The sequence below is a fragment of the Prionailurus viverrinus genome, chromosome X, assembly GCF_022837055.1.
Source record: "Prionailurus viverrinus isolate Anna chromosome X, UM_Priviv_1.0, whole genome shotgun sequence".
In the NCBI taxonomy this organism is placed as follows: Eukaryota; Metazoa; Chordata; class Mammalia; order Carnivora; family Felidae; genus Prionailurus; species Prionailurus viverrinus.
Genome location: NC_062579.1, coordinates 110,800,572 through 110,821,426, shown reverse-complemented (window position 1 = coordinate 110,821,426; position 20,855 = coordinate 110,800,572). Strand labels below are relative to the sequence as shown.

At 43.7% G+C, this 20,855-nt stretch overlaps 1 non-coding gene across 1 annotated transcript; it reads left to right on the top strand.

Moving 5' to 3' along the window:
- Positions 1-17,670: 17,670 nt before the first annotated feature.
- On the top strand, positions 17,671-17,754 carry TRNAR-UCG (transfer RNA arginine (anticodon UCG)). The gene has a single exon. It is a non-coding gene; the product is annotated as a tRNA-Arg (tRNA).
- Positions 17,755-20,855: the final 3,101 nt, after the last annotated feature.

The window sequence follows — 20,855 nt, the reverse complement described above, 5'->3', positions numbered from 1 at the left end:
ACACACACACACACACACACACACGTCTGCGGCTTCAGAACCTGGAACTGTACTCTTCTTAGCAACAACCTGAAAGCTAGTTGCCCACCGGGTAAGCTTTTCCCAGCTGGAAGTTACTTTCACATATATTACACTGCAGCCTGTTTGTGCTTTCACAGATTACTAGGAGCATCTAGCTAGTTAAAAACTCGGGCAGAAGCGCCTGGCTGGCTCAGTCAGTTGAGCTCCGTCTCTTGATTTCGGCTTGGGTCACGATCCCACCGTTTGGGGGTTCGAGCCCCACGTCAGGCTCTGTGCCGGTGGTACGCAGCCTGCTTGGGATTCTCTACCTCTTTCCCTCTCTGCCCTTCCCCTACTCTGTTTCAAAACTAGATGAACATTTAAAAAAAAATGGAGCAGAGGTGGAAGTAGAAGAAACAAATCACCCACATGATGACACATCCTTGCTAAGGTTCCCGGAGGTTCACCGAAGTGGGATCCCCGTTCTGGAAATTAGAAGCCCTATGTGTCTTTCAGTATGCAGATGGGTTCCAGATGGCCAGCTCTCTGTGGCCTGCTTTCCTGTGTGCTCGGTGCCCCCTTTTCCCATTTTACCCCCTGCCCTGGCTTCATATGTGTCCACCTGGTAAGGCGTCTGCCATTTCAGGTTTCTTGCTTTCTTTCACACTCATCTCTTCACAGAGATTTTTCTCAGATTAATTATCTTTTTTTTTTTAAGTAATTTCTACACCCAACGTGGGGCTCGAACTTACAACCCCAAGATCAAGAGTCGCATGCTTTACCGACTAAGCCAGCCAGGTGCCCCTCAGACTAATTGTCTTTGACTCCCTAACTTTTCTTCCTCAGTTTTACGTAGAAGTTTCCTGAAAGGCAACCTGGAATCAGAGCAGAAAATAGGCTTTGGAATGAAAGAGATACGTGTTCAATTTCTAGCTGCAATAATTACATCTTGTGACACGGAGAAAACATCTTAAATTCACACTCTTTTTTATTTAGTTTTTCTTAGATTTGTTTATTTATTTATTTATTTATTTAAAATTTACATCCAAATTAGTTAGCATATATGCAACAATGATTTCAGGAGTAGATTCCTTAGTAGATTCTATACCCATTTAGCCCATCCCCCCTCCCACAACCCTTCCAGTAATCCTCTGTTTGTTCTCCATATTTAAGAGTTTCTTATGTTTTGTCTCTCCCTGTTTTTATATTATTTTGCTTCCCTTCCCTTGTGTTCATCTGTTTTGTCTCTTAAAGTCCTCATATGAGTGAAGTCATATGATGTTTGTCTTTCTCTGACTAATTTCACTTAGCATAATGCCCTCCAGTTCCATCCACGTAGTTGCAAATGGCAAGATTTCCTTCTTTTTGATTGGTGACTAATACTCCATTGTCTATGTATACCACATCTTCTTTATCCATGCATCCATCGATGGACATTTGGCCTCTTTCCATACTTTGGCTATTGTTGATAGTGCTGCCATAAACATGGGGGTGCCTGTGTCCCTTCGAAACAGCACACCTTGGATAAATGCCTAGTAGCTCAATTGCTGGGTCGTAGGGTAGTTCCACTTTTAGTTTTCTGAGGAACCTCCTTCCTGTTTTCCAGAGTGGCTGCACCAGCTTGCATTCCCATCGTTTTTGTTTTTGTTTTTTTTTAATTTTTTAAATGTTTTTTTAAACTTATTTTTGAGAGAGAGAGAGACAGAGTGCAAGCAGGGGAAGGGCAGAGAGTGAGGGAGACACAGCATCCAAAGCAGGCTCCAGGCTCCGAGCTGACAGCACAGAGCCCGACGTGGGGCTCAAACTCAGAAACTGTGAGATCATGACCTGAGCTGAGGTTGATGCTTAACTGACTGAGCCACCCAGGCTCCTCTCCCATAGTTTTTTTTTTTTTTATGTTTATTTATTTTTGAGAGAGAGAGCACAAGCGGGGGAGAGGCAGAGAGAGGGAGAGAAAGGCTCTGAAGCAGGTTCCATGCTGACAGCCCAGAGCCCCACATGGAGCTCAGACTCACAAACCGTGAGATCATGATCTGAGTTGAAGACGGACGTTTAACCGACTGAGCCGGGCAGGCACCCCTCACGTTCTCTCCTCTTATCGAAACTTTCAAAGTAACAGTCTCTATTACTCTGAGGAGCAGCCGGGCTTGATGAGTGGAGACAGCTGCACCGGTGGCACCGTCTTGTCTGTCTGTCCAGTTTTCTTAACCAGCTTCATAGATTGTCGCCTTACTGGAAAATTTCCCCATTGCCGGCTCCCCGTACTCTTGGGTACATCTGAAATATCAGAGACTTCCTCTTTCTTGCCTGTAGAGGGATATGAATGTATTTAATTAAGATAAGACGGGCTTACAAAAAAGATAAAACGGTCTTAGCTCAGCGATGGATATGTAAAGCTGCCAACAGCAACCTTGCCACGCCGCCGTCACTGTTGACCTCTTATGAGCATTGGACCTGATTCCGCCCGGCTGAATACCTGCAAAGTCATTCCGTTTGGGCTGCCTCCATGTCTCGATACGCTCTCCTGACGTTAGGCCCGCCGTTCCTCTCCGGTGGTTCTTCATTCCACCCAGCTGGGTCTCAGAGGCCACACCGAAACCTGCCACCGTCCCAGCTGGGACTCTGGCTTCCCCGGGCGGAAGCCAAGACTCCTAAGCTGGAGACTGACCACTTCTTTATTTCTCCACCCGGACTCACACCCTTTCAATGGGAGTCACCGTCTTGTACTTACGCATTATTTTCCGATGTATTTTTCTCAGTTCCTTTTCTCCGCGGAAGGAAGAGTCATCGCTTCTAGCCTTCTTTCTTTGCATCCGTAAGTAGATTCTTGGGTACGTATGTCTGACGACATCGTTGCTGCAACTTGATGGTTCAGTGTCCTGATCACCAACTGGCACGTCACAGCCTCTAGTTACCTGTGCAGAAACGTCAGATTCATTCTAGGTTCTTTCATATCCCTACTCCCCCACCCGTCCAATCAGCGTCCGTTGACAGTCCCACTTGTCCCCCTCGTTTCTATTCAGATTGCCGCTGCCTTCCTTCAGACACATCTCCGCCCGGACTAACCGCTGTCCCTGTCTTTAGTCTCTTATCTCCTTAGACAAATCGTCACGCTGTTTGTAGAATTGTCTATAAAGCAAAGGTTTATAAAGCAGACCTCGAATTGTGTTTCTCAAAATTTGTTAACGGACCCCAATTTCCTTCCTTCCAATTTCCTTCCATCTGGATCCCAGGCCCCCTTTTCAGTTTCAAATCCAAATTTACCCTTTGACTGTTAAATTCGAGCCTTACAAAATATTTACCCTCTGTGGACCTTAAACACTTTTCTGCCTCAGCATTTCAATTTAGACCGTTCCCTCTGCCTCGATGGCCACGTGCCCCGTTTGGTTTCTGCCTGCAGAATTAATCATTTCCCTTTCTGTATTCAGAGTGCAATCCTTCTACCCAGATTTAACATTTACTTCATTATGTCTCATAGAATATTTATTTCATTATGTCTCCTTAATCTACATGTCTTCTAGACACATAAGCCCCTAGAGGGCAGAGGTCATCTCTGTAACCCCGAAAGTGCACAGAACAATGACTGGTACCTTAAATACGCACAAGAAATGTTTTTTACGTTTAATCAGATAACATGTAACATTTTCTACTCGATTTGAAAACGTAAAGGGTTCTTTTTTTTTTTTTTTTTTTTTACCTGAATCGATGCCAAAATGTGTTCAATTGTGTGAATTGCTAGTTTGTCTAGTCTGAGAATAGAGCTTCTGGCAAGATTTTTCTGCAGGATCAAATTTCCTTCTCAGAATCAAAAAGCTCTCTCTTGCTCTCATTGGTTTCGAAGCACTTGGGGTCATCTATAAGGATCTGTATATTTTCAACATTAATAATATCCTGACACCCTATGGCACTGCTGGAGTAGGATCTCTTTTAGACTGATGGACTGTGAATGATTCAGTTAAGCTACTCCTGTGCCAGAAAATAACGAATAGCAAATCCATTACCAAGCAGCATGCCCTGATTTCAGAAGTTTAAGAAATTGAAACAAAGAGGAATTTGGAGCCAGAGAACTGAATCGTAATGAAAGAAAATGCAACATCTCAGGCATCTCACCATATGATTGAGAGAGAGAGAGAGAATGCATTTAACATCACATTCCTGAAGTCACAGAAATAGATTTTCAAATTTAAGTCATGCAATTTTAACCACAGGTGGGGATGTGTGCTAATTCCAATAGAGCAAAATCAAACCAAACCCACAGCATACATAAAGTGTTAGTTTCCTCCTTATGTATTTATGCTGATATAAATGGATCATATCAGAATTGCCATGTTTTAGTTCCTTAAAATGCAGACCTGCCTTTTGCCTTTAATAGAGAAACACAGTTGTTAACGGATGCATTTAAAGAAACTTGACTCATATTTTTAGAAAAAAAAAAAAATATCGGAGTCTCTAAAGCACTTGAATAGATTAACTCAGTGCATATTTATGGAGCTTTGTTTTAACAACACCTAACATTTCCATAGATTGCCAGTTGCCAGACCTCTTTTGCATTTATCATTCCATTTGAGCCTCAAAATAGCCCTGTGAGAAAGTATTATTATCCCTGTTTTCCAATGAGCTCATTGAAGATGAAAGAATCAAAATGATTCTTCTAAGCTATTAAACGGGAATGGAAGTGATATATTGTAACTGATAGTCCTATGTTATTTGTAGTTCCATCTGTTCTGCTTAGCTTCATACGAGGTTTCTGGTTCTGTGTCAGGCACCGAGCACTAGGACAAAGATCGAAAACACTAGGACAAAGGTAGAGAACAAAGGACACTTGCCTTCCAGTAGCTTGTATTTGTTTCACTTGATAAAATATATTCAATTGCTTGGTATTTGTGAATGTACAAATGAGTAACTGTGGGTAGAAAGGAGTGGGTTGGTACGGATATGGAGTAATTACCCAGCTACTTTTCATTGGCTTGTCCTAAATCTTCTTAAATCTTGTCTCAAACTGGATAATCATTTGGTTATTCAAAAAATAAAGCAGGACAAATGCACATGGGCCAGGCTAAGAATAAGGGTCATTTAGAAGTTATTAAAGGACGTAAGTAGGCGTACCCTAACCCGATTCTGACCATTTCTGAGCTGCATCCCATTCGTGCTCCATACCTAAGCCCCACTCCTGTCACCTTCAGCTCCAGGCACCGGCCCATCTCTTAACTCATCCGTGTCTCACTATGTGTGAACATCGGATCCGGCAATAGAAGAGTTTGCATTTGTGTAATCCATGTATTTGGTTATATTTTATAAAGTTAAAACAGCTTTGCCAGAATCAACATAAAAATGCCTGTGGCAGGAGCACCTGGGTGGCTCAGTCGGTTAAGCGTCCGACTTTGGCTCAGGTCATGATCCTACGGTTTGTGAATTTGAGCCCCGTGTTGGGCTCTGTGCTGACAGCTCGGAGCCTGGAGCCTGCTTCGGATTCTGTCTTCCTCTCTCTGTCTCTCTCTGTGCCTCCATTGCTCATGCTCTGTCTCTCAAAAACAAGTAAATGTTAAAAAAAAATTAAAAAAAATACCTGTGGCAAAGGGATTGAAAAAAAATACTTGTGTCATCAAGGGGCGCCTGAGTGGCTCAGTCGGTCAGTCAAGTGTCTGATTCTTGACCTCGGCTCGATTTCACGGTTCATGGGTTCAAGCCCTGCATCAGCCTCCTCGCTGACACTGTGGAGCCTGCTTGGGATACTCTTTCTCCCTCTCTCTCTCTGCTCCTGCCCCACTCACACACACACTTTCTCTCTCTCTCTCTCTCTCTCTCTCTCTCTGTCTCAATAAGTAAAATTAATTCATCACATGAAGTTGGCTGTGTCCGATGGTAAGCAGCCGTATACTTCTAATTGCTCTGTAAACAAGTGATCCCCAAACTTAGCAACTTAAACACACAAATACTTATTGCCCCACAGTTTCTGTCAGTGAGGAATCTGGGCATCGCTTAGCTGAGTGCTTCTGGCACAGGGGACCCCATGAGGTTGCACTTAAGCTCTCTTCTGGGATGCAGGTATTTCCGGGCTTGACCGAAACTGGTGGATTCACTTCCCAAATGGCTCACTCACAGGGCTGTTGGCAGGAGGCCTCAGTTCCTTACAACCCGCACCACTTGAATGCCTTCACAATATGACATTGGCCTTCCCCAGAGCAAGTGATCTTAAGAAGGAGAGTGAAAGCAAGGCAGGCAGATAGCACATACTTCTACCGCATTCTACTGATCACTCACAACAATGCTGGATAATATGGGAGGGGCTGATCACTCACAGCCATGCTGGACGATATGGGAGGGGATAAGGCCACGTTGTGAGTATCAGGAAGGGGGAGGATCTCTGGGGTATCTTTGAAGCTGGCTATCACTGGGGACCATGTGCTCTCAAAAGCATGGAACAATAGGCCTGACCTTAGAGACCCTAACACTCTGATACCGCAAAAGTTTGGGTGAGGGGGAGTAGGAAGCCTTTTTGAGAACATCTAAACCTTGTCCTTCAGTTTGATGCTGAATCCTTCAATGAACTTTGAAACTGTTACCATAGATCAGGGGTCAGCAAACTACAGTCTGTGGGTCAGATTTGCTCTGCAGCTGGTTTTTACGTGGTCCGTTAGCTAAAAGTGTTTTTTTTTTTTTTTAACGGTTGGAAAAGGCTAGAAAATAAGTGTGTACGTTGATGCATATGACAGAGACCATATGTAGCCTGCAAAATTGAAAATATTTGCTAAGTGGCCCTTCAAAATGGCCATTTCTGTCACAGATCATCAAAATGTATATTAAAACATCCAATGGAAAGTAGATATTTGGGGCACCTGGGTGGCTCAGTTGAGCATCTGACTTGATTTGGGCTCAGGTCATGGTCTCATGGTTTGTGAGACTGAATCCCGCTCAGGGCTCTGGGCTGACAGCATGGAGTCTGCTGGGGATTCTGTCTTTCTGTTTCTCTCTCTCTTGCCTTCCCCCGCTTGCTCTCTCGCTCTCTCTCTTGCATGCGTGCTCTCTCTCAAAAATAAACAAATAGAAATTTAAACTTTGCTACATTGTCTGGTAGGAGATAAGTACATGGTCCAAGAAGTGTCTTTCTCCCCAGCTAGAAGGTTAGATCAACATGGGATCCTAGGCCCTTCATTTTTCCACTTATAGTAATTATAACTAAAATTAAGTATTTTGATCTCCTTATTCCAGCATATATCTCAGACCACCAAACATTAGTCTCAGATGTACAGAAAAAAAAAAAAAAAAGATTCCATGGTGAAATATGTTTTAGAAGCACTATATATCATCGTATCCTGTTTTTGGTGGTTCAGAACTTACTTGAATAATGCTCTGAGATTTCCTTCAATAATTCATATATGACTACTTAATCCAACATCTGCACATCCAGGTTTTCACGGGCCACTTTTATTTACACATTAACATCTACTGACACCATGCGTGTAACTGGTGAATACCTTCCCTGCTGCCCCGATTCAGGGTACTCTTAAGAGGCTTAGTTCAAACATTGTTCTTGCTAGTGTACGTGTAGGAGTCCCTTGCCATCATCGTTCCAAATGTCCAGAAGTCTCCTTTGGGCTTGCAAGGATCTCAGAGGCATTGTCTTGAGATGGCTTCACAGGGAAGCTGGATATATGGGCTGAGCCAGGACTCCTGGGACAGCCTCAGACTCCCTGTCCGCCCTGTCCATAGGAGATGGTGCTGTTGGGGACACTAAGTCCTTACTGAGTCAAGTTCCCATTCGTGTAACTAACGGAGAGCTGACTGGCATATCTCTTAAAAATGGGATAATAGGTTGATCAAACTCTCATTCACCTTGTCCTCCTGGACATTTGAAAACCGCTGCTTTGTTGCAAGCTCACATTCCCATTTTCAGGCCATTTTCCTTTTCTTGTGAATGGGATGGGGATCTATAGTTTAATAACATCTCAGCTGATTCAGATGTGGTTAGATTACTGACCAGCATGTGAAAACACATAGTTTTCAATAGACGTCTTCATTAACAACTCTAGTTTCTGTGGGTTTACAGCATTCAGTTCAGTGTTTGGCTTTTTTCAATTGTAATACACATAATAGTGCCATTTATGTGCACGACCCATTCTCCTAATAAAGGAAGTTTACTGGATTGCAAGTGCATAAGTGTGCTGATAGCGTAGGGATAACATGAATCTACTCTAATTTGTAGAAAAATGGAAACCATTCTCCAAACTTGAATGCTGTGGTGCTTTGGTAGCATTCAGGAATTGGGGGAAAGCCGCACCTGAACATCCCTTCCCATTGGCATATTCAGTGACTTGACCACGGGAGGGGGGATCCCTCCCACAGAAGTAAACAAATTCTACCTCGGAGGAAATTTAAAAACAACTGTCAGCACACCACTGAGAATCCTGTCAAAATAGATGGTGACACAGGGGTATGTTAGGACACGGAGGCCGAGAAGGCATGCTTTGTTCTGTTTCCCTTCAGTTTGGTTGTTGTTGTTTGTATTTTGTGTTTTTAAGTTTGTTTATGTTCAGAGAGCGCACGTGAGCACAGGCGGGGGAGGGAGAGAGAGAAGGAGAGACACAATCCCAAGCAGGCTCTGCGCCGTCAGCACAGAGCCTGATGCAGGGCTTGAGGGGTTGCAGGCCTTGAACTCACAAAGCGGGAGATCACAGCCTGAGCCGAGATCAAGAGTCAGATGCTTACCGACTGCCACTGGGGCGCCCCTGTTTCAGTTTTGTTTTTGCGGTACTGTGGCAGATCAACAATCACACCGACCTTGGTACATATTCTGCTGTTTGCCTGAGCTTTGTGATGCATTGGAATTTATTCACATTGACCATATAAAATGTGCACAATAACATGAATCCTTGGGATACCTCTGTGGGTACTGTGGATAACTTACCCGAATTACATTACACAGTTTGCGACACATGGTGAGCACTTAAATACACAGTGGCTATTGTTATTTTTCTCTCTACCAAAGGAGTAATCCTGTCAGTTCAAGCCTAAGCTGGGCTTTGGTGTCTAGGTCTCTGCTGAAAGGTCCTCAGCGCTCCCCTCGCTGTCCTGCATCTGTCCACATAGTCCGAGCCACTGACTCGAAGTACCATGCCCGCATATTCTCAGATCATCCGCTTGCTCCCGTGGGGTCTAGAATGAGGAGTGAAAGTAGGAATAAAAGTCATTTCAGGGCGATAAGCTCCACTGGATTGGCTACTCCTTCAGAATGCTAACCTGCTCCTGCCACACGCAAGTTCTCATGGTAGAAATGTACATGGGAGAACAGAAACAGACAAAGCACTTGAAATATGCTGAAGAGGCATATTTTCAAACATCTCGGCTCTCTTGGGAAGGTTTCACATTACATATTTACAGATCCTCCGGTCATGAGCTGACCTTGGACACCTTGACAATCCACGGCAGAATTTTCAATTGTTGTTGTTGTTTCTTGTCTCTTTTTAACCACAAGCTGTATCCTTGACCCACCTCCACTGGCTGACCCACAGGTATTTGCTGTTGACTGGAACAAGAATTAATTCTGTTCCATTCAGTAGGCATTTGCTAAGCGCCTGTGTGCATTTTTAACTTCCAATTTCCTTTTTGGAAAATGCAAATAAATTATTTTAGGCTTCAGGGGGATTATTTGAGATGTAATTGTTATTTTCCAGCCTAGCTGTGCTGCTATTTATTTTTACATAACTATATAAACACAGGTGTGTATTTGCTGATATTTTGCTTATTTGGATGAGAAAATAGGAATCATTTCCAAAATAGCAGTTTTACAAGCTCTTGGGACCAGGAACTGGGTCTTAGTCACCTTTCTATTTCCTCATAACTGAGCAGAGGGCCTCGTACAAGGTGCTCAGTAAATGTCTGTTGCATTGAATCACTCTCTGTACCTGGTGTCCTCAGTGAAGATGCTTTCTCCTTTTTTAAGTGTTTATATATTTATTTTGACAGAGAGAGAGAGAGAGAGAGAGAGAGCACAAGCAGGGGAGGGGCAGAGAGAGAGAGAGAGGGACAGAGAATCCCAAGCAGGTTCTGCCTTCTTAGTGCAGACCCTGACGTGGGGCTTGAACTCCTGAACTGTGAGCTCATGACCTGAGCTGAGATCAAGTCAACGCTTATCTGACTGAGCCACCCGGGCACCCCGACAAGATGCTCTCTTTACATCGAAACCCATCATCTAATGTCCTCAATGCACTGTCATCACTTGAAACACAGTGAAACTTCATGTTGAGGCTCTTGAGTATTTCACAATGTTATTAGGTGTTTAGGACTTGCCTGGATCCTCACATCTGTACACCACTGTTACAGGCAGATGAGCTGACTGTCTCCTTACCTGATTCTGGCCCTGAACATGAAGCATATTAGAACATCTACTTTGGTAAAGGTTGCCTCAGTATATTCGTCATGGTCATTCTTGTTAATGCCTTCAGCTTTCCGCTCAGACTGTATCTGGGTTAGACTTTTAATTAGTTGTTCTCCAAGTTCCTCTGGCATGGGTCCCCCTCCCTCTCTCCCTTTCTCCCAACCTTCCTTGCACAGACTATTTGGAACACTACTGTCTGTGTCCAGGACTTGTATGAAACACTGGGGGTTCAGGACACATAACAGACTTGACCTCTTGCAGGAGCAACCAGTCTAAAAGAAAAAAAGGTAATAATAAGTAACTGAAGTGTAATATTTTGCTACCTGCCAAAGTGCTTTCCCAGGAAGGTGAACATGTTGGGGAAGTATTGGTGTTACTAGACTTGGGCACATGTGTCAGTATGAGTTTTCCAAGGCTGCTGTAACAAAGTAGCAGAGCCCGGGCGCTTTAGACAAGACAAATGCATTGCCTCACCATTCAGGAGGCTAAAAGTCCAAGATCAGGGTGCTGGCAGGGTGGGTTTCTTCCAAGGCCTCCCTCCTTGGCCTGTAAATTGCTTTCTTCTTCCAACTATCTTCGGATGTTCTTCTCGTGTCTTTCTGTGTCCTAATCTGTTTTTTTGTATAAAGAAACCAGTCATATTGGGCAAATGCCCCTCTAGTGACCTCATTTTCATGAATTATCTCCTTAGAGGCCCTATCTCCAAATAGTCACATTCTGAGATCCTGGAAGTTAGGACTTGAACATAGGAAGTTTGGGAAGACACAGTTGAGCCCATAACGGCACGCAGAAAATTTGGCACCTGATAAATTACATAACCCGGCAAGGGATCCTGTAAGTAAGGGATAGAACTAGGATATAATCTAATGTCTATATGATTCTAGAATTCAGACTCTTCCCACACTACTGTGCTGCCTTTTCCAAGTTCCTGTACCAAAACTGCTGAAATTGGATCTTGCTCCTTATACACTGTCGCTTTCTTTTTGACAGGGTGCTTTTCGTTCTGGTGTTTTCTAGGGCTTGATTTTCTGAACCCATCAGAATCTGACTTTGCCCATCCACTTACAAGCTTAAATGATGCCCACCTTTGCTCTATTGGTAATGATCTTCCTCTGTTGCACGTCGGGCACTTAACATGCCTTCCCTGAAGGAACTGACCTTGTGAGCGTACGTTCTTCTTCTTCACGACCTCAGGATCCATCCGATCGCTCTGATGTAATTGGGCTGCCACCCAAGTTCCGGTTCCGACAGCCAGACACTCTGGTGTCCGATACCTGGACGCTCTGTCTCCTACACCTTAATGGAGTTCCGTTTTGCTTTTAAAATGTTTTTAATGTTTGTTTATTTTTGACAGAGTGCGAGTGGGGGGGGTCAGAGAACGAGGGACACCTAGAATGCCAAGCAGGATCCGCTCCGTCAGCGCAAATCCCGATGCAGGAATGCAGGACTTGAACTCCTGATCCTCAAGATCATGACCTGAGCCAAAGTCAGACGCTCAGCTGACTTGAGCCGCCCAGGCGTCCCTCCATTTTGCTTTTTAAAATCTGGCAAAAACCCGCCTGGAAAAAGCTTCAGAAAGAATATTCCCAGTTGTTAATTTAGTGAGAGTGAAGTTATGTTAGCTCATTGAAATTTAATTGCTAATGGGTTATAAGATCTTAGGAACTACAGGCCCAGCATCTGTCTCTTTTTAGTGTCTCAATTATCACCACAATAATTTAATGGCATCCTGTTGAAGAAGCATCGTTGACATGCTAATGAATGGCACCCTGCTCATTTCCATGAACTTCACATTCCCTAGGTGATCATTTAAACCAGGCAATTTAGATTTCTATCATTACAAGGCCACACAGACTGACTTAAAGGTTGACCAAAATTATGTATATATATATTAAAAAACACACACACTTAACACTAAATTGCAAATGCCTTAAACTGTAGTCACTTATAATTTTATAAGTGTGCACAAAACCGGGACAAGCCATGAGAATCTTGGTATCTGCTTTATTATCTAATTTCATTGTGACCTACTGCACTTCAGTTCTTCCGCTTGGATGTTTTATCAGTGTCTAATGACTGGCGCCATGTGTATTATTTCACTTTTCTAATTGTTTATTTTCTGTATGTTTCATTTTAATTTTTTCAGGTTACACTAAATTACGTGATTTTTATATTCAGTTTGCGTCATTTAATCCACATGCGATTACACGACACGCCGACTTTGTCTGGATTGAGCACTGAGTAGTAACAGCCTAAATTTCTAGCCACCTCACAGCCTTTCTAGAAGGAGGGAAGATCTAAATAAATATCTAAATAGATTTAATGTTCACTTCGCTACTTCCAATAACATAGAAGCAGTTGCAATTTAAGTTGAGATTTGTAACTGGCTGAAGAATGCACAGAAGTCATTTTTTTCCCAGATTTTTACTTGACGTATTTAATGAACATGAAAAAAAAAACCCAAAATGGAGATGATTTGCTTAGAGAAAGCACTAAGCATCTTTTTTCTTTTTTTAGCACAGTTGTCCACCTAAGTTGCCAGTGGAATTAATTTAGCGTGGAGTTTTAAAAGCCTTTGCAGAATAGAGATTTATGCAGTCAAAAGAGAAGAGAACAAAAAAGAACAAGCCCCAAACTGAGGGAGTGTGGTTGGAAATAAAGAAGCGTTTCTCGATAGCGAAGTTCACTTAATTCTGGCAGAAATTGCTAAAGGTTTGGGAATTTCCTGCCCTGCGGACCTTGAAAGAGAAGATAAATACTAATTTGTGTGGAAATATTTCCATGACATCCTGTCTGAATTTGGTCAATTAGTCTCCTTGTGATTGGGCGCAGTTGCTGAAATGGTAAACAAGAGAAAAGTGCCACCGCCGGGGGTGTTTCGACCTTAATCAGCGAGCCTAACCTGAGCGGTGTGCGGACCACGTTTCCCCGTGGCGCCGTGGCCTGAAGGCTGTGTACCCCGGCGACTTAGACTCACGATGTGAAGAACACGAACCTTATTATCTGGAGTGCATCCAATCTGAAGAAAATCCATTTCTTCTGACTCTCCCAGGCAATGTAAAGTAAGAGGCAGGCAATTCTCTGGAGAGATTTGGAGAGTTCATGAAGAAGCCCGAGCTGCTTCTCCTCCGTGGGTGACCGAGGAGGGGAGTTCCTGTGGTCCAGCCCTCCCGGAACCCCCAGGTCGGTGTGTCACAGCCGAATATCGCAGGGCAGTCCCAGCGGCCGGCCCTCAGAGACAGAACGGACAGGGGAGGCCACTAGCCTCACAGGTAGCGGCTCGAGGCCCTGCGCCCCCCATGCGATGGCCGCTCCGAGGACAGCACAGCCTTCCCAGACACAGCTGTCCCCTGTTCCCTCCTTCCCGGGACAAACAAACTTGAATTCATTCTTCCTGGGCCTGTGAAGAGAGGGCAGCGAGTCCCTTGGCTGCGGTAGAGGAATTCGATAGGGTAGGTAGAAAATGATACATGCCAGGGGCACGTGGGTGGCTCAGTCGGTTAAGTGTCCAACTTCCATTCACGTCATGATCTCACAGTTCGTGAGTTCGAGCCCCACGTCGGGCTCTGTGCCGACAGCTCAGAGCCTGGAGCCTGCTTCCCATTCTGTGTCTCCCTCTCTCTGCTTCTCACCTGCTCACGCTCTGTCTCTTTCTGTCTCTCTGTCTCTCTCTCTCAAGAATAAATAAAACATTAATAAAAAACTTAAAAGAATATGATATATGACAAAGCATTATACTGGAAGTTCAAAATAAAAATTAGAGACCAGGAAAGCAGTTGTCAGCAAAATAGACTTTACCAAAAATTACCTCTTGGCTACAGAGAAATGATAATCAATGTTAAGTACAAAGAATTATATATGTAACTGAGCTTACCTGACATACATATGATTCGGGAATACCAGTGATGGCCGTTAAAAACAAGTGCTTATTGGAACACCCGGGGGGCTCCGTCGGTTAGGCATCTGACTTTGGCTCAGGTGGTGATCTCACAGTTCGCGAGTTCGAACCCCGCATTGGGCTTTGTGCCGACAGCTCAGAGCCTGGACCCTGCTTTGAATTCTGTGTCTCCCTCTCCCTCTGCCCCTCCCCTGCTCACACTCTGTCTCTCTCTTTTCAAAAAAAAGAGTGGCTCAGTTGGTTAAGCATCCTACTTCGGCTTAGGTCATGATCTCATGGTTCTTGGGTTTGAGCCCCATGTCGGGCTCTGTGTTGACAGCTCAGAGCCTGGAGCCTGCTTTGAATTCTGTGTCTCCCTCTCCCTCTGCCCCTCCCCTGCTCGTGCTCTGTCTCTCTCTCTCTCTCTCTCAAAAATAAATAAAAGATTAAAAAAAAATTAAAAACAGTGCTTATTAAGTACTTAATCTATTTAAAGAAGTAAATACTATTCATCTACTATATATAAGGTAACATACAGTGTGCTGTTAGGGCCATGGAGGCCAAGTTTCTATTCTCAAAGGATTTATGATTTGGCGGGGGTCTAAAGGAACCAGCATTCTTTGAAATTTAACTGCATGCCACATATCGTGCTAGTCCCCTTTCATCCATTATTTGATTGAATCCTTGCAATTAAATAATGTGTTCATGGACATGGACATGGCAGTGGAGTTTCGGATTAAATGATTTACCTGAAGTTACACTTTTAGTACCATTCCAGTTAAGATAGCATGCAGATGGCAGGAAAATACACAAGGGATAATGTGGCTGATATATTGGGAAAATAAAACAGAGTATTCTGCATTCCACCCCTTTTAACATAGTTAATTAGCTTGTTGATGCAGCTCTTAGCCCATCCAGGTGTGGTATTTTCTGGGCCCTTCTGACTGGGACTTGAGCTGGTCCCAATTTCCATCTCAAAAAACTTCCTCCTCCCGTTTTCCTAATCTCGTTCAATGACAACTCCTTTATTTCAGCTGATCAAACGAAGATGCTTAGTTAGTCCTGACTCTTGTCATTTTTTTCTTTTTCTTTGTTTTTAAGTTTATTCATTTTGAGAGAGACAGAGCAAGTGGAGGAGGGGCAGAGAGGGAAAGAGAGAGAATCCCAAGCAGGCTCCATGCTGTCAGCGCAGAGCCTGATGTGGGTCTCGAAATCCCAAAATGGGAGATCGTGACTGAGCAGAAACCCAAGAGTCAGATGCTTCACTTGACTGAGCCACCCAGGCACCCCCTGACTCTTGTCTTTCTTCCACCCAGGCGCCCCCTGACTCTTGTCTTTAGCACCACATATTCAGTCAACTAACAACTCATGTCAGTTTTACCCTCAAAATATATTTCAAGCGTGAGGTCTCTTACTCCTGCCAGCACTCTGTTCTAAGTCACTGCCGTCTCCTGTCTTTTCTCTGCTATTACCATTGTCACTTCTCAACACAGCTGCCTGAGTAATCTGCTAAAACATGTCATGCCATGTGTATTTTCTGCTCAAAACATTCCATTGGCACTGCATCTTATTCAGAGTCGAAGGCAAAGTTCCCAAGTTGTCCTTCAAGGCCACCCCACCATCTGGCCCTGCTCCCTTTGGGACTTCATTTCCTACCACTTCCCTGGCACTCACTCACTTCAAACCCCACTGCCCACCTTTCCATTCCTCATATACACCCAACATGTGCTTGCCTTGTGGTGTCAGGTTCTATTTCTCAGGAATACTTTAATTTATTAATTAATTATCTATGTATCTATCTGAGAGAGTGAGCAGGGAAGGGACGGGGGTGGGGGGGTGTGGGGAAGAGAATCTGAAGCGGGCTCTGTGCTGACAGCAGAGATCCAGACATGGGGCTCAAACTCACAAACTTGTGAGATTGTGACCTGGGCTGAAGCCAATGCTCAACAGACTGGGCCCCCCAGGCGCCCCCCAGGAACACTCTTTCATCAAATATTCTCCTGGTTTTATTGTTTATATCTGCACAAGACACAAATTGACACGATCTATTTGGAGGGAAGTATGTATGAGATGCCTTGAAATATGCATATTATGTGAACCATCAAGTTTTCTTCTAAGAATTCCTTCGAAGGAAAGAGCACATTATAAACGTAAAGATTTATAGGCAGAGATACATAAGTAGTACAGTGTATTTGTGAATACTATGAAGATACAGGAAATAGAAGTGTCAAAATGATGGGGTTCTTTAAATAAATTTGACACCCTGATACCACGGGCTACTGTTCTTCCACTGAGAATCATGTTGTAGGACAGAACTTGTTGAAAATATTCCAGCAGATTACCATTTTATGAAATGACAGAAATATGCCTGAGCCCAATGAAGGGGCAGATCAGGCAGGTACCTCCTTAGGTGTCAATAAAAATGGGACGCTAAGCGTCAGTGGGAATATAATGAAACCGAGAAAAGCTTATTTATCAGAGCACCTTTCTGGAAGAGGAGAGAACAGATACTTGAATGTGGCAATTAGGGTGGGTCTGGAGTGGTGGGATTCCCAAGATCATGCTCCAGTACTAAAACATGGTTGTGAGGGGTGCCTGGGTGGCTCATTGGAGCGTTTGATCTCGGCTCAGGTCATGATCTCATGGTTCGTGACTTCGAGCCCCATATCTGGCTCACTGCTGTCGGCGCAGAGCCCGCCTCAGATCCTCTGTCCCTCTCTGTCTCTGCCCTTCCCACGTTTGCACTATGTCCCAAAAATAAACATTATAAAAAACCATGGCTACCAAATTTCCTTTTAAGGAGGGTAGGCCCAATTAACTAGGACTTGTTTGTGGATCTGTGAAGTGTACAAGTTTGGGGCCCGAGTAGCCCAAAAAGTAGATGAAGCCTGATCCCTGGCGTTGAGATCCCCTTCTCTGATCTTTTACCGGATACTTAGACCCTCCCTTCTAAAGAAGTATAATGTGATGCAAAGGAGTCTCCGTAGTCTTTATGTGTACGTGTTCATTGATAACTCTTTAGGATTCTAGGGTTATCATTAGGCTTCGTTGTGCTTTTCAGGCGTGTTTCTTTGGTGTTTGATGCAGGCTAATTTGGTAAAGGGGAAGAAAACAATTACTTAAGCAGAGGAAATATTGTAAATTTTATAAAGATAAATCTGAATCATGACAGAGTGTGCCAAGATAGATTGTTCCGCAGCGTTTAAAGATGCAATGGAGGAAAATAGGGACAGAGAAGAAGTCTTTAGATTTGAGGGTGGAAGGTTGAGAGCAACCTCAAAAAGGCAGAGAGCTCAGTGGCAGAAACAAGCCTGCCATCCATTGAAGACTCGAAGAGAGAAAAATACTAATTTTAACAGAAAAATGAACAAATGAATTTCAAAGCAATATCGAGGATAAAACTGCCTTTTCTGGGGGTGCCTGGGTGGCTCAGTCGGTTGAGTGTCTGACTTCGGCTCAGGTCATGGTTTCGCGTGCGTGGGTTCAAGCCCCGCGTCGGGCTCTGTGCTGACAGCTCAGCCTGGAGCCTGTTTCGGATTCTGTGTCTCCCTCTCTCTGACCCTCCCCTGTTCATGCTCTGTCTCTCCCTGTCTCAAAGTTAAATAAATAAATAAATAAATAAATAAATAACGTTAAAAAAATTAAAAAGAATAATTAACTTAATCCTCGAACCTCATAACAACCATATAAGGTCAGGCATTATTATCCACATTTTGCATATGACAAACTGAGTCAGAGATCTAATAACATGTCTAAGCTAATGCAGTTAGTAAGCGGTAGGGATAGGATTTAACGTCGGTGCTTTAAACAGGGTAAGTGCAGCCCTTAACCATTACGCAGAATTGCTTGTCCAATGTGGCTAAAATGAAGAGGGGTAATAGAGAAGAGAGTCTGGCCTTGGGAATACTGTGCACAGAGAAACCAGGACTGTCAGTAAAAAGGTAAGCAGAGGCAGGATCCTGTGGGAACGAGAATATAAAACAGAGTGCGAATGTCTTAATGCCAGAGTGACTTGTGAGAAAGGAGCATTTTCGGAATGGGATGTTCACTAGGCTGGTGTCGGACCCAGGGAAGAGGAAATGCGTGGGGATTTCGAAGAAAAAAACCCACCAGGCAATTCTGCAGAGTGATGACTTGCTTGCCAGGCGAGACAGAAGGTAAAGGTCATCTCGTGCAGAGATTCCGGGCTGGCATTTTGTAGGACCGAGAACACTAATTAAAAATGGGCTGAGAGGTACTGACAGGCTTTTGACGAACTAGAGGGGAGAAGTTAAGTACAGTTTCCATTGTAGTATGCTTATATACCCTCAAAAGTGAGATCTGGCCTCTTTCTAAGAAGTTCTTAGTGTGTACCCACACCGAGGTTGAAGACCGGACCTAGTTGTAGGCTGGTTGCCTTCCAGGTGTGGCTCTGAACATGCAGCATCACAATCCCTCAGGAACTTGTTGGAAATGCAAACTAATCTTTGTCACTGTCCCGCAAGACCTCTGGGAGCAGGACCCAAGAATCTCTTGTGTTACGAAGACTTCCAGGTCATTCTGATGACATTGAAGTTTGATGCCCACTGGTCTAGAAGATCCACGAATTCGTTAGCACGTAGGGAATCCTGGAGGAGAATAACTCACCCATCCCCTCAACTTACCCTCACAAAGTCTTCACCCAATCTAGGCTCAGAAGGGAGGCTGCTGAAAGGCCTATGCCTGGCCTGGCTGAATCCAGATTCTGGAAGAGGTCAGTGAAGTTATTAAGTGGATATAGCTGATGAGATAGGGGGAAAGTTTCAGTGCAGCTGAGTCGAAAGAGCCACATCAAAATACGCCTTTTACACGCAAGTAATGTGCACTCATTGTCTACATCTTCCCTCATCCATGAGCCTCACCAGATGTCACAGATCGCTGGTGTAGGTAAAACTCAGAGATGAGAGGAGAGCCAGCGATGTATATTGCTCATGTTACTTGATGAGAAAAAAGTTTCCACAACTTACCATAGCTGTTTTCACTCAGCCGCATCAAAATAGTCACATCTAATTGGCCACTTCCAGTCGCCATGTTTTAGTTTTTATTTTTAATTAATTAATAATTATTTTATTTATTGATTGATTTATTTGAGAGAGACAAAGTGCGAGTGAGCGAGGGGCAGACAGAAAGAGAGAGAAAATCCCAAGCAGGCTCCACACTGTCAGCAGCGAGCCCGAAGCCGGGCTTGAACTCACGAACCGTTAGATCATGACCTGAGCCGAAGTCGGGTGCTCAGCTGACTGAGCCACCCGGGCGCCCGTCAAAGTGCCATGTTTTAGGAGCAGGATCTCAGAATCCAAGAAATAAATAATACTCGCTTCAGAAAGGTGAAATTGGCTCATTGCAAGAATTAAAAGATTTTTCAATATAATTAAACCCTAACCCCTTTTGGCAACATGACTCAATTTGTGTTTTCTGGTGCTAGATTAAAAATAAAAGAATATCCTTCATTAACTGTTATCGCTATTCTAAACATATCCAGACGTTTGAGATTAGAGTCTTCTCTCAGGGTCACGGGCATAAATCTGGCCCAGGTTGATTGGACAGGAGTGAAAGTAATTACTACTGGATCCTCTCTCTGATGGATTAATTAGCTGGGAATGAAGCGACCGCGTGCAGTAAACCGTATTTTATAAGCAGCTTCTATTAGATGGACGATCAGTTGCATACAAAAATCACTTCTTCAGGTAGGACCGGTGTCCCTCTACAGCAAGCTGACAGCATCAAATGGCAGACTTGCTTAAACTTTCTCATCGCAGCTTCCTGAAGGCATAGAAAAGTCTTGGGTCCCGTACACGAGGGCTATCTTGGGACTTTTCCACATCAGTCTGCCATGAGCAAAAAACTTCTGTAAATCGGTTTTATTTTAGAAATTTAAGAAGAGATTGCCTTTCACTTAAAAATATATCCATGTTTATTTCGATCTGAAAATAATGATTTAACTCACCACCATCAAGAAAAATGGACACTTGGGAAAGATGCATTACTTTTGTCCTGTGGCTCAGGATATATTGCTGTGTTTTCTCACAGACCCAGGGTTGAATGAATAGTAGGAAGAAAAGTCGGTCTGGGGCAGTTTTCCTGGTCAATCCCGACGTCTGTAAATAAGAAGATGCTAATAATCCCTCTACCATCATAGTCGTTATTATGAAATTGTAAAATAACATGCATAAAAAGTTTGCGTAAATGATAAATCGCTGCAGAAATAGAGCACTCTGAGTCTGATCACTCATATCCAAATACTGAGCAACTTACCCAGCTTTCTTCGCTGTATTGGCTGTCCGCTGTTCGGTTGTACAAGGAAACGACTGAACAGAGCAAAATGCACGTGGGTAAATTTCACATTGCTGCTTACTTACCAAGAATAGAAACAAAAGCAGGAATATAACTGAACCCAACCTTTCTCCCAATTTCAAAGGGGTCCCTTTCAACATCAATTCTAGCTCTTGGTCTTGCTGGCTTATTTCAAGTAACGGGAAAGCCCACCACATATTAAGACAGCCCATGCCAGCTTTTCTCATCTCCAGTTGTTAGAAAGGTTTTCGTTTGTTGTTCGTTTGTTGATTTGAGGCCACTCACCATTAC